Here is a 13,006-nt window from a genome sequence, read left to right as displayed (position 1 = left end):
GATTTTTTTTGGTTAGGCCAACTAATGTTGAAAAAAAACGCAAACGCGGTAAAAACGCACTAAAAACGCATACAAACGCATAAAAACGCTGCGTTTTTTTCATGCATGCGCATAAAAATGCTTGAAAAAAACGCAGCATTTGTATGCGTTTGTATGCGTTTTTTCCATGCATTTTTTTGTGGGAAAAACGCGCTGCAAAAAAAAGCAAGTGTGAAAGTAGCCTTAGGGGGTAAATGTGCTGGTACTCCCATAAACCAATATAGAGATTGGCATAGCTGGGCGTGAACCTAGTCTCCATGGTTGTGCCCCACTGCTGACAATAATAGTCATGTTCAAATTTAGAAAAATTATGAGTAAGAATAAAATTCATACTGTACGTTCCCCAATAAAATTAACTTGCTCTGTGGGGATTTGTTTAAATGTATTCAAAAAGCCTTATCTATGTGCATTTTTCCTACTAGGCAGCCAACCCCACCATGGTTTGTTAGGTGTGGGGTGGTTGTTTTTATCAGTAGTTTGCACCTGAGCTGCCCCTTGCCTCTATTAGTGGAGGCCAGCTGCATCCTGCTATATGTGCATTTGTCATCAGACAGGGTTCTGGTAAGGCCATATCTTGTTGTGTGAGTTTCTCTGTGGGGATTTGTTTAAAAGTATTCAAAAAGTGCGTTGAGGCCTCACATGCTTTTTTGTGTTCAATAACTGTATAGAGTGAGGTTACATCTAGAGTCTTCATAATGTAATTCTCTCTCCATTGAAAACCATTTAAAATTTGTAAAATATGTTTGATGTCCCTAAGGTAAGCAGCCAGTCGGGGGACACAAGTCTGTAGCTGGTGATCCACGTACCTAGACAAGTTTGAAGTTAGAAAACCTATCGCTGACACTAAATCCCCCAGGGAGATGGATAGAGTAGATTTATGTATTTTTGGGAGATAATAAAAAGCAGCAATGCGAGGGTGTTGTATGTTGATGTACTGGGCCTCATCCTTATTGAGGAATCCTTGGTTGTGAACAGTGTTAATTAATAAGTTTAATTCCCTTTTTTTGAAATCTTCTGTGGGGTCATAGTTAATTTTCATATAGGATTTCTCATCACCTAGTAGTCTAAATGCTTCGATATGATATTTTTCTTGATCTAAAATCACTATCCCCGCTGCCTTTATCAGTGGTGTGGATAATAATTTGGTTATAAGTTTGAAGAGTTTTTATAGCAGTATTCTCCATAGGGGTGAGGTTATGGTTACTTCTTTTATTCATACGTATTGGATTGAGTTTATCATCGGTAACACGTTTCTGAAATGTTTCCCTTGAGTCTGAATACTCATGAACGGGGTGGAAGTTGGATTTGTTTTTAAGATTGGTATGGAAACAGGCAAAGATGGGTGTGATATTCTGAATACTAGGATGTAAAAAAAAAAATTTTTTGCGCTTATTTTCCATAAAAAAACACTCAAGAGCTGTCTATCTATGTTGGTGCATTGCTTTCTTCAATGTTATGTTACCTTTTAACTCGGTATAGCCACAAACAATATAATCTAGCTCCTATCCGGGGCAAGTACAGATATTATAGTACCTATCATAATTTATACCAAACCACTTCCCCCTCTTTTTCACATTAACATGATTGCAAACCCTCTGTGTTGAGATCCGTGACAACTATCAGTCACATGTCCATTTGGACTAATTGATCCCTCTACAGTAGTTCATCTGAATGGGGCTGTCATATCCCTGACGAAGGAAGCCACAAGCTTTTGAAATGCGTAAGATTACTGACTACCAGCCCCCTATTTACTCCAGTATCTGCCTGGGAGTGACATCACTTTCCTGACCCATCAGCGGTGCATTGCCGCTTGGGTTAACTGGCAGTGATTACTTTGCGCTTGCCGCAGGCTGGGGCTGCACAAATCTCCTTTAATCACTGCACAGCAGGTTAATTTGAACTTTTACATCCCGCAGGCCTGTAGGCCAACACTAGGATCATCATCACTCCATCACGGTACTCACCATGGCATCCTCGCAGATGTCCTTGACTGACTATTCAAAAAGCACAGCATTCACCCACCTCCGTGTGAAGCTCCAGCAGCCGTCACTGGATTGTGTGCCTTCACCCACGCTGGAGACTCAATCACAGCTCATGCTAAACTTGCATACTTCCAGGATCTCTGCATCACACGCATCAACTGGTTCTCAGTGACTTAACACCGGTACTCATACTATACGGTACTGCCTCTATAGCTCTGCCGATACTTGGGAATTGGAAAAAGCACATGGAGTGTGCTCCTCACACAACTATAGACACAGGTATCTGCCTTACATTACTCTTTTAGTTACCTGTAAGGTGAGATTGTACTGTTGCTTATTCATCTTTCTACCATAATTGATATGATATTATCCTTACTCAAACATCCTCTCCTTCACCGCAAACCTCAACACATATGGGGCTATGCTGCAAGTTATCTGATCTTTGACAACAAGGACCTATGCGTCCATGCATCTTTACATCCTGTAGCCCTAAGCGTCATTTGAATATACAGTACTTAAGATTTGCGATATAGTTTTCTCTTCTAACATCAACTAGCATGGGGAGATTCAGAGGTCAGGCAATGTTTCCTGGGAAAAATATATGCAAATTAGCATGGGAAAATGAAAGAAAAGAGGAAAAAAGCTGAAAAACAGCCGTCTGCAAATGGAAGTATTTTTCTTTTGGATAATACTACAGTTTGGCTAAATAATCTAATCATAAGGCAAGGCTTGCTTAAGAACTGGACAGTGAGTTATAGGGTAGCTGTGAGCACAACCCCCAACTGTGGACGTCAGGCCCTCAGACCATTCTCATGGAGTCGGTTTCTAACCGTTTGTGCTGACACATGCACATTTGTGGCCTGCTGGAGGTCATTTTGCAGGGCTCTGGCACTGCTCCTCCTGTTCCTTCTTGCAAAAAGGCGGATGTAGTGGTCCTGCTGCTGGGTTGTTGCCCTCCTACAGCCCCCTCCACATCTCCTGGTGTAATGGCATGTCTCCTTGTTGCACCTCCAGCCTTTGGACTCTACGCTGACAGACACAACAAACCTTCTTGCCACAGCTCTCATTGATGTGCCATCCTGGATGAGCTGCATTACCTGAGCCACTTGTGTGGGTTGTAGAGTCCGTCTCATGCTACCACGAGTGTGAAAGCACAACCAACATTCAAAAGTGACCAAAACATCAGCCAGAAAGCATTGGTACTGAGATGTGGTCTGTGGTCCCCACCTGCAGAACCACTCCTTTATTGAGGGTGTCTTGATAATTGCCAATTATTTCCATCTATTGTCTATTCCATTTGTGACCCGCCCCGGAGGCAGTAGGGTACTCGGTGCTGGGCCCATTGATTTCAATGGGAAATGTCACAGTGGCAGTGACCTGGTCCGTGGCCTCAGGCAGTCATTGTAAAAGGGGTAGAGTGATGGGGATAAAGTTATTGAGATGATTCATGATGCCACCTGTGGTTTCTAGCAAGTAGTAGAGATGGTTAGCACTTGACTAAGAGGTGTGGATATACGGTGCTAGTGAGAAGGGAACTGGTAGTCCCGCTAGCATAAGTCAAATATAAAGTCACTGCACACGTGGATTTTTTGCAAAAGTGGAAAATCTTTATTTCTATTGGACGGTGAAGAAGCGACAGCTTTTTTGACGTTTCGGCCTCACAATGGCCTTTATCATTTAGTCGCTGAAAAAATAAAATATATACAATAAAAATTACAGACAAATATATACAATAAAAATGACATGTAGAATAGATCTTAGAATAAGTATCTCTTTGAGAAGCATCTTCATGTTATGTGCCAAACGATCATTAGGGAGTATAGACACATTTTTAAGAAAAGAAACAGAGAAAAGGAAAGCATGGCGGCAGACAGAGTATCACTCGATAAGTAAATATTGATATCATACCCCTTCGAGAAGAAAGATTGTAGTCATCAGTTAGATAGTTTCACTGTTAGACAATGTTTTTAGAGTAAATGGATTGTCCTGTAAAGGGAGGTTGAATGAGAATATAATTAGATAGGAGCCAATACTTGAGAATATAATTAGAAGGGAGTATGATCAGATGGGAACCAATAATAGAGACAAACATGTTACAAGGTAATGAAAAGGTCTTTATAAGAGTCTATAGACCGTATGGTTCCTAGTACTACTAAGATCAGAAATATAGACAGAAAAGTTTCATTTCTAGTGTGACTAATGGAAACTTGTATATTGATCATGTAAATGTGGGATATACGGTGTAGGCCTATGGAAAAATGATGTAACACTCTAAATGACTAGTTTGTATAAAGAAAGAATAAAATCAACAGGAAAATTAGAATACCTTTGTGGCAAGTGGTCCTGGTTCAAGGGGATCCACAACTGTGTGAATGTGCCAAAAGCTAATTGCCTTAAAAGAGAAAATCTTATATAGGTATGTGCCAAAAAGGCATACTAATAAGTATGATATGTTGAGGACAGAGATACATATGGAGTCATGAGGAAAAATGAATACCTTTAAGATAAGTGATTCTAGAGGGTCCACAATTATGCCAGTATGCCCAAGGTACATCGCCTTAAAGGTAAAAATATACACATAATAACATTAAAAAGTGAGATCTATTGGTGGTGCAGCGGTAGTTATGGGAATCTCTTCCATGTTACTCACAATCATTGGTGGCAGAGGTGGATGCAGGCACCGCCGTGCCTGTGCAGTGAATGAGCGCTGTGTCTGTATCAGCGCTCTTATTGGTGGCAGGGTCGGTCATCTGACCGGAAGTGACGTCAGACGCCGGCGCCTGCGCAGTAAGGAGTGGAACATGTCGCCCATAAGGGGAAAACCACCAAGAAAATGGCGCGGGGAACCCGCGCCTGCGCAGTAGCGCTTGGGGAGAAACTTACTCACAGGAGAGACGCCAATGGGCGGGAGCAGATATCGCCATGGGCAAAGTTAGATAAAAGGAGATGAAAGCTCCATATGGAGCAGATAAGAATGCATACATATCGATTGTAAGGCACAACATGGTGAACATGAGAGATATAAACCAATGACAATATTTATAGCAATACATTACACAGATTTAATAAAAATAACAATATTCTATTGTAGGAGTCCAAACTGAAAGGAAGGGAGAAGAGGAAAGGGGGAAAAAGAAAAAAGAGAAAATAAAAGAAAAAAAAGGGGGGAGGGAAAGAAATGTTTTAATGATATTATGTAAAAAAGGAAAAGGAGGGGGAAAAGAATGGAAAAAAAAGGGGAAAAAAAAGGGGAAAAAAAGGGGGGAAAAATATGTGTAAATGGGGGAAAAAAAAGGATACACAAAAAAAGGAGTTGAATCTAAATGGATCATGCTAAAAAGTGAAAACAAAAAGAAAAAGTAAAAAAGAAAGAAGAAAAAAGAAAAATTGAAATATAAAATAAATATACATGAGAAATGGAGAAAAAATTGTGGGAAATTTGGGGGAAGAAAAAGGGTGGGAGAAAGGGGGGGGGAAAGGTTGGGATGAAAAAATAATGGTGAAAGAAGGAGAAAGGGGAAGAAAAATAAATGGATGAAAAAATGAATGTAAAATAAAAAGGAAAAAAAATTGAAATAAAAAATAAAAAATTAAAATTAAAATAATAATAAGAAATGAAAAAAATGAAAATGAAAATGAAAATAAAAGAAAAAATAAGAAAAATAAGAAAAATAAGAAAAATGGGGTTGATATGTCTTACCGCCATGGAGGATGTCAAAAGAGACCCATACAAGAAAACGATCAATTGGTCTAAAGAGAAAAAAAAGGGTTTATTAGATTAACCAATCAATTTTGCGGTTGAGACCCTTGGGATGTAAAGTGTCAAGGGTATAGATCCAGTAGGTTTCGTGTTGTTTTAGTAAGCGAACATGGTTGCCCCCCCTCTTGGGCCTAGGGACTTTTTCTATGATCTGGTACCTCAACTGGGATACATTATGTCGGGCTTCCTTGAAGTGGGCAGGGAGTGGAAGCCATGTCTTTCCGCACCTGATGGTCGACTTGTGGCTAGAGATGCGATCTCTAATGGCTTGGGTGGTTTCACCTACATACAGTAAACCACAGGGGCATTTGATGATATATACGACAAAATTTGATTCACAGGTGAAGCAATCCCTGATGTGATAAGATTTACCAGTGCGTGGGTGAATAATTTCGTTTCCTTTGATAATGTTCGAGCAACTCATGCAGCTGAGACACGGGAAGGTGCCTGTTCTCCTTTGTCCTGTAAGTGTACGTTGAGTGGTCTGATTGGTGGATCCTAAATCAGCCCTAACCAATTTGTCCCTGATGTTTTGGGGCCTTCTTAGACACATAAGAGGTGGGGATTTAAAGATCTCAATTCTAGGATATGACTTGGTAAGTAAATACCAATGCTTACGAATTAAGTTGTGGATTCTTCGCATGGAAGGATGGTGGCCATGGACAAATGGGAGTCTCGGTGGTTTTGATGTAGTGTGAGTGGTGTCGCCAGGAGTAGTGAGTGCCTTCGTCATCTCGGAGGCTAACAGTGTGGATGGGTAGTGTCTTGTTTTGAATTTTGTTGACATCTCCCGCAGTCTTGAGACTCTGGTAGTGGGATCTGATACAATTCTGGTGACTCTCTTAAATTGTGACCGGGGGAGGCTGTTGAGGGTAGATTTCGGGTGACAACTGTCATACAGAAGAAGATTATTACAATCTGTAGGTTTGGTGTAAATATCAGAGGTAAGTTGACCTTTTGAATCCTTATGTATTGTGGTGTCCAAAAAATTGATGGATTCCAAACTGTGTGAAATGGTGAATTTCAGTTCCTGTCTGGCGCTATTGATTATATTGTAGAATGTGAATAGGCTATTAGAATCACCTTGCCAAATACAAAAAATGTCGTCGATATATCGGTACCAGACAACAGCAAATTGTTGGAATAATGTATTGGAATAAACATAATCATGTTCGAACTTGTCCATGTAAAGATTAGCATATGCAGGGGCTACGTTAGAGCCCATAGCGGTCCCACATATCTGGACAAAAAAATCATCCTCAAAGCGAAAGAAGTTTTCACGTAAAACTAGATTCAATAGGTCTAGACACAATTCATGTATGCCTGAATCAATGCCAGCTTGGTCTAGGGTTAATGAGACTGCATCAATTCCTTTGTCATGTGCAATAGATGTGTACAAACTATTGACATCAAATGTGCAAAGGATGCTATTAGGTGGAATGCAGTTGATAGTACGGATTCTACTAAGGAAGTCTCCTGTGTCCAGGATAAACGATTTAGTGATGTAGGTATAGGGGGTTAACAGTTTTTCTAGGAAAATGGATAAGGGATTGAGAATTGAATCTGTGGATGCGACGATAGGACGTCCGGGTGGATTATGTAGATTTTTATGGATTTTGGGAAGAATATACAGAACTGGCGTTACTGGATGTAAATTGGTCAAAAAAGTCTTGGTTTTGGTATCAATGTTTTTTTGTTGTGTATGTTTATTAAGAATGCAGTCAATTTTCTTACGAATCTGATATGTAGGATCACTATGAATTTTTTTATAGGTTTTTGTATCAGAGAGCTGTCTCCTAATTTCGTCAACATATTGGTTTTTATTCATGACAACAATGGCGCCCCCTTTATCTGCTGGTTTTATGATGATGTTTGGATTGTCTTTTAAGGATATAATTGCTTGTTTCTCGGCTGGTGGTAAATTGTGGCAGACAGGGAGTAGGCCCAAACGCTGTTCATGTATAGTGTGTTTAATGTCTCTATCGAGTAGGTTCACAAAGGTCTCGACAGCATGGTTTGTTTTAGGTGGAATAAAACTACTAGGATTTCGTAGTCCTAGAGAATCTATGGAAATGGAAGGATTAGTGTCACGATTTGGGGCTATACCTGCAGTGTTGGTCATTTTTTGATGTTGGGTCCTCAAAGTGTACCTTGAGTCTAATGTTCCGATAGAACTGTTGTAGATCTTTTTCTAACTGGAAGGAATCCCATCTGGGTGTAGGGCAAAAAGAGAGGCCCAGGTTGAGTACCTTCAGTTCTAAGGGAGAGAGAGAATAATCAGAAATGTTGATGACTAGGTTTGGACTCCTACCTGTTGTGATCGGAGTATCATCTGTCGATTCTGTTCTCCTCCTCCTCGATCGCCTTGTTGGCCTATTCTTTGGCCTAAAAAAGGAGCCCTTGGAAGAGATGTTCCACCAGCATCGCTCCCGGAACCTGGTGAAGACCCTCCGACAGGAGAGGATCCCCCGGAGGCTGTATATCCTCCCGGTTGGCGACGATTTCTTGACCGGAAGCGTCTTGGTGTTGGGTCTTCCCATCTATAGACCCTGTTGTTCAGATAGTCCTCAGTATCACGTTGGAACTTAGACCTTTTTCTTTCCTCAAGAGTCTTCTGATGTGAAAGTAGAGCCGCATCAACTTTGGTTCTAAGAGTATTAAATTCAGTGCTATTAAGCGTTGAGGATAACTGGCTTTCAATGGTAGTTATTTTTACTTCAGTTTCTTTTATAGCTTCTTGAAGATATTCGATTGTTAGAAGTATAATATCAAATGAGCATTTATTCAGGATTTTCTGAAAGGTGGCACAGTATTTAGAATTATCTGAGAAGAGGGTAGGTTTCAGATGACTTCGAAGACCACAGGGTATTTTTCCTTGTCTGTGATATTCACCCAAAGTGGCACAATGTAAGTCGTAAGCTATGAGTTATTTTCTTAAAAATGTCTCTATACTCCCTAATGATCGTTTGGCACATAACATGAAGATGCTTCTCAAAGAGATACTTATTCTAAGATCTATTCTACATGTCATTTTTATTGTATATATTTGTCTGTAATTTTTATTGTATATATTTTATTTTTTCAGCGACTAAATGATAAAGGCCATTGTGAGGCCGAAACGTCAAAAAAAGCTGTCGCTTCTTCACCGTCCAATAGAAATAAAGATTTTCCACTTTTGCAAAAAATCCACGTGTGCAGTGACTTTATATTTGACCTGTGGTTTCTGGTCAGTTTGACCAGCGCTGCAGGGTAGCTTCCCTAGGATAGATGGTGTGGTGCAGCAATGATGTTGGGGCTCCCCACAGGTGGAGCTGAGGTCCCAGGGCAGTAGTAATAGGTGTTGAGGAAGAGGGTGCAGTGTTAGGCACAGAGATGTAGCAGTGCTGAAGGGATTGCAGGAAGAAGGCAATGACACAACAGGGTGCAGTTTCCTTTACCTTTACTGTGCTTTGCAAGTGCAGTCCAAGATACAGTTTACAGATGGAACAGGAGTTGATCAGCCTGAAAGCAAATTAAGAATCTCTCTATGCAGATGGGTTGTGTAGTCTCCTTTCTAGCACTTATCTGAGGCACTTGAAGTACTGAGTTACACTGAAGTTCCCCTTGCTTGCTCTCTTTAGAACTCCCCTCGTATGGCAGACAGCCGTAGCCTTCTATCTCTTCTGTCTCACACACGTTACTGCTGTGCCTCCGAGTCTTAGTTGGGAACAGAGCATTTACAGCTTTCTGTTCCTCCGGTTTCTGCTGCAGGACCATCAGCATCCATACAACTTTGGATACCGGACTCCGAACCATGCTCTTGAAGCCAGAAGTGGGCCTGAATTCCCCTCAATCCTCCAGCTCCTCTTTTTCACATCCACACACTTTGACCTCCTCACAGAACTGACTTAACTTCCCCTTCCCGGCCCCAGAGAGCAGCTCCTCCCCCAGTTTGGTTCAGAGCTCCCTCTGCTGGCCTGGAGAGGGAACTGTGCTGTGTGTTGTATTTAACTGATAGAGAGACCCTTCATTGCTTCCAAGCATGACATCACAATCCCTAGGAGGAAGGTAATGCGACTGTGGCGACCATACTCCTTGGGGCGCCACCTTCCCCCTAGTGCAATTCAGTACTCCTGGACTGAAGAAAACGTGCAAAACATATTAACGAATGAACAACTGTAACTGTTACAAGATTTCAAAATTGAAAAGTTACAAAAACCAAAGCTCAAAAATAGTCCTTGTGACGATTAGTCCATGCATCAATGTCCATGGTCCAATTCCTCAGCAAGTTGGTAACTATTTACAAGGATTGTTTTGGCCACACATAGTCCTGTGGCCCAGTTGTCCATCAAAACAAAATAAGATATTCAAAAAGTTCTTACAGAGTCTCTGTAGGCACATAAGCTTGAAAAGTTGCATATTTACAGGTACAGTTTACATTTTCTATTTGTCCTATAATCTCTATATCTAACTGGGATCTCACCTTTTGTACTACGAGTAGATCTGCGTAGCATGGGTACTTCTAATGGCCTATTTAGGTTTAGTGGGTCTGTTACTGCTGTTGGGTAAACTAAAACTGGGTAGTAGACGTCTGAGAACTCTTAGACTCACTGTGGGCATGACAGATTCACCACTGGAAGGGCAAGGCTCCTCTTGCTCCACTGCTGGTGTGGTATCCGCTGCCTGAACTTCCTGACTTTGAGTTGTCTTGAGTCTCTGCTACTTCAGTTGCAGTAGGCTGGGGAAAGATTAGGACAGGAACTACGATGGCTTGATCCACTCTTGTCTAGGAAATTCTCCAAGTACAGTGCTGACCTTTTTCTCTTCTTCCTCTACGGGTTGAAGGTTTTTTTGCTCTTCCATCTTTTCCTTTAGTTGGTCAGGGCACAGTTTCAGATGATCCCTCGATACTGCTGATGAGGTTTCTCCTCCATCCTTACTGATAAGGCACACTTTGGTGTTGTCAAAGTTTGATGGTAGGATGGTGTAGGGTTCAGCTTCCCATTGGTCATCCAATTTATGCTTCCTCCTTTTCCTCTTTAGAACTTGTTCTCCTGGTGACAGGTGAACTGCAGGTGCATGTTGATTGTAGTTCTTTTCCTGCTTTTGTCTCGCCTGAGCTAGACTCTTTTCTACGCACTCTTGTACTCTTCGGTATTGCTGCTTCCTCTCTGTGTCCCAGTCAGCATCTGGTGATGTCACCTCAGGTGTAAGGACTCCCATATCCAAATCAATAGGCATCTTGCCAGGCATCGCTCTCATTAGGTAGGCTGGAGTGCAGTTGGTGGAATTCACAAGAATGTGATTGTAGAGGTCTACCAGATCTGGCAACTTCTCTGGCCACAGATTCCTCTCTTCCAAAGGCAAAGTCTTCAGTAGATCGATCACCACCTGATTCATCTTTTCACACATGCCATTGGTCTGTGGATGGTACGGTGTTGCCCTTATCTTCTTACAACCATACAAGTTACAGAATTCCTGGAACACTTCTACCTCAAAGGCTGGACCTTGATCTGTAAGCACTCACTCGGGATATCCGTGTGGTCGACAAAAGTGCTGTTGGAATGCTCTGGCTGCTGTCCTGGCTGTTTGATCCTTGACAGGCACGACTACCAAGAATCTCGAGTAGTGGTCAATGATGGTAAGAGCATAAATGTAGCCTGAACGGCTTGGGACCAGCTTCACATGGTCCAGGGCTACCAACTCGAGTGGCTGTTTAGTTATTATTGGCTGCAAAGGAGCTCGCTGGCTGTTACGGTCCTTCCTGCGTAGGTTGCATTGTCCACACTCCCGGCACCAATTTTCAATGGCCTTCCTCAAACCAGCCCAGTAGAATCTCTCTCGGAGCAAGGCCTCCAACTTCTTCCATCCAAAGTGTCCTGCTCCATTATGGTACGCTTCCAAAACCATCGATGCCTCCCTCTTTGGGACTACCACCTGCCAGACCAGCTCATGAGTGCGGGCATTGATACTCCTCCGACCCAGCTTTCCCTCATAGATGAACAACCTGCCTCTTTCCTTCCACAACTGCTGGGTTTCTTCAGGACCATCTGGACCTGGGCGTGAGTCAGCTTGTGACAGTAGCTCTTTTACCAGGCAGACTGCAGGGTTGGTATCCTGCATTTGTGCCCAGTCATGATGAGGCAATGGATTTAGGGTGGCTTCTTTCACGATAGATCGTCTGTTTCTCACTCCTTGGGCACATCGGGCCGCAATTGGCCGGTGGAAGGCAGGTAACTCTATTTCTTCGAGTGCCTCAGGGTCTTCTCCCCCATCTGGCAGATTGGGCATCCTGGGCAGAGCATCAGCATTGGCATTCTTGTGCCCCGCTCAGTACTTGATGGTAAATTCATAGTTAGACAGCCGGGCCATCCATCGCTGCTCCAGTGCACCTAGTTTTGCAGTTTCCAAGTGAGTCAGCGGGTTGTTGTCCGTGAAGATGGTAAACTTGGCTGAAGCTAGGTAATGCTTGAATTGTTCAGTCACAGCCCAGACTATGGTGAGGATCTCCAGTTTGGAGGAACTGTAGTTGTCTGGGTTCCTTTCAGTGGGACGAAGCTTCCTGCTGGTGTAGGAGATCAATTTCTTTGCCATTCTGTACCTGTGACAGTACTGCTCCCAGTCCCACGTTGCTGGCATCAGTATACAGAACAAATGGTTGGTGATAATCTGGGTAGGCCAGAACTTTATCTCCTGTGAGAGCCATTTTCAGTCGAGTGAAGGACCTCTCCAGTTCCTCATTCCGTTCAAATGTAGGACTCTTCTTCCTGGTTTTCTTGGGCTGGCCCACCAGAAGATTTTGCATAGGTGTGTCTATCTCAGTGAAGTCTTTGATGAACCTTTGGTAGTAGCCTACCAACCCGAGGAATTGACGTACCTCATGGAGGTTGCTGGGTTTTTGCCAGTCCCGGATGACAGTGACTTTGTCAGGATCCGGTGCCACACCTTCTGCACTCACTACATGACCGAGGTACTGCACATTGGGCTTCAGAGGGTGGCATTTGGATGGCTTCACTTTCAGGCCAAAGTTGGACAGGGCTTCAAACACCTCAGCCAGGTGCTCCAGATGGTCTTCATAAGTCTTGGAGAAAACAATGACATCATCAAGGTACAACAGAAATGTCTCGAAGTTCTTGTGTCCAAGACAGCACTCCATTAGCCGTTGAAATGTCCCTGGGGCGGTGCAGAGCCCGAACGGCATGTAGTTGAACTCGCAGAGACCCATTGGTGTAGTAAATGCTGTTTT

At 42.6% G+C, this 13,006-nt stretch overlaps 1 long non-coding RNA gene across 2 annotated transcripts; it reads right to left on the bottom strand.

The window, feature by feature from the left end:
• Positions 1-3,249: 3,249 nt before the first annotated feature.
• On the bottom strand, positions 3,250-12,769 carry LOC141055747 (uncharacterized). 2 transcript variants are annotated; one of them, XR_012221528.1, is made up of 5 exons: positions 7,932-12,769; positions 5,722-5,771; positions 4,519-4,578; positions 4,348-4,413; positions 3,250-4,007 (listed from the first exon to the last, which is right to left on the bottom strand). It is a non-coding gene; the product is annotated as an uncharacterized lncRNA (long non-coding RNA). The 2 variants fall into 2 exon arrangements; XR_012221527.1 differs by lacking the exon at positions 7,932-12,769 and having other exon boundaries at positions 4,519-6,843.
• Between the last annotated feature and the right edge of the window lie 237 nt (positions 12,770-13,006).

Source organism: Dendrobates tinctorius, unplaced genomic scaffold (genome assembly GCF_039654945.1).
Source record: "Dendrobates tinctorius isolate UK_male_01 unplaced genomic scaffold, ASM3965494v1 ptg000191l, whole genome shotgun sequence".
Lineage (NCBI taxonomy): Eukaryota > Metazoa > Chordata > Amphibia > Anura > Dendrobatidae > Dendrobates > Dendrobates tinctorius.
The sequence above is the reverse complement of the archived record's forward strand: the minus strand, read 5'-3'. Positions and strand labels throughout refer to the sequence as shown.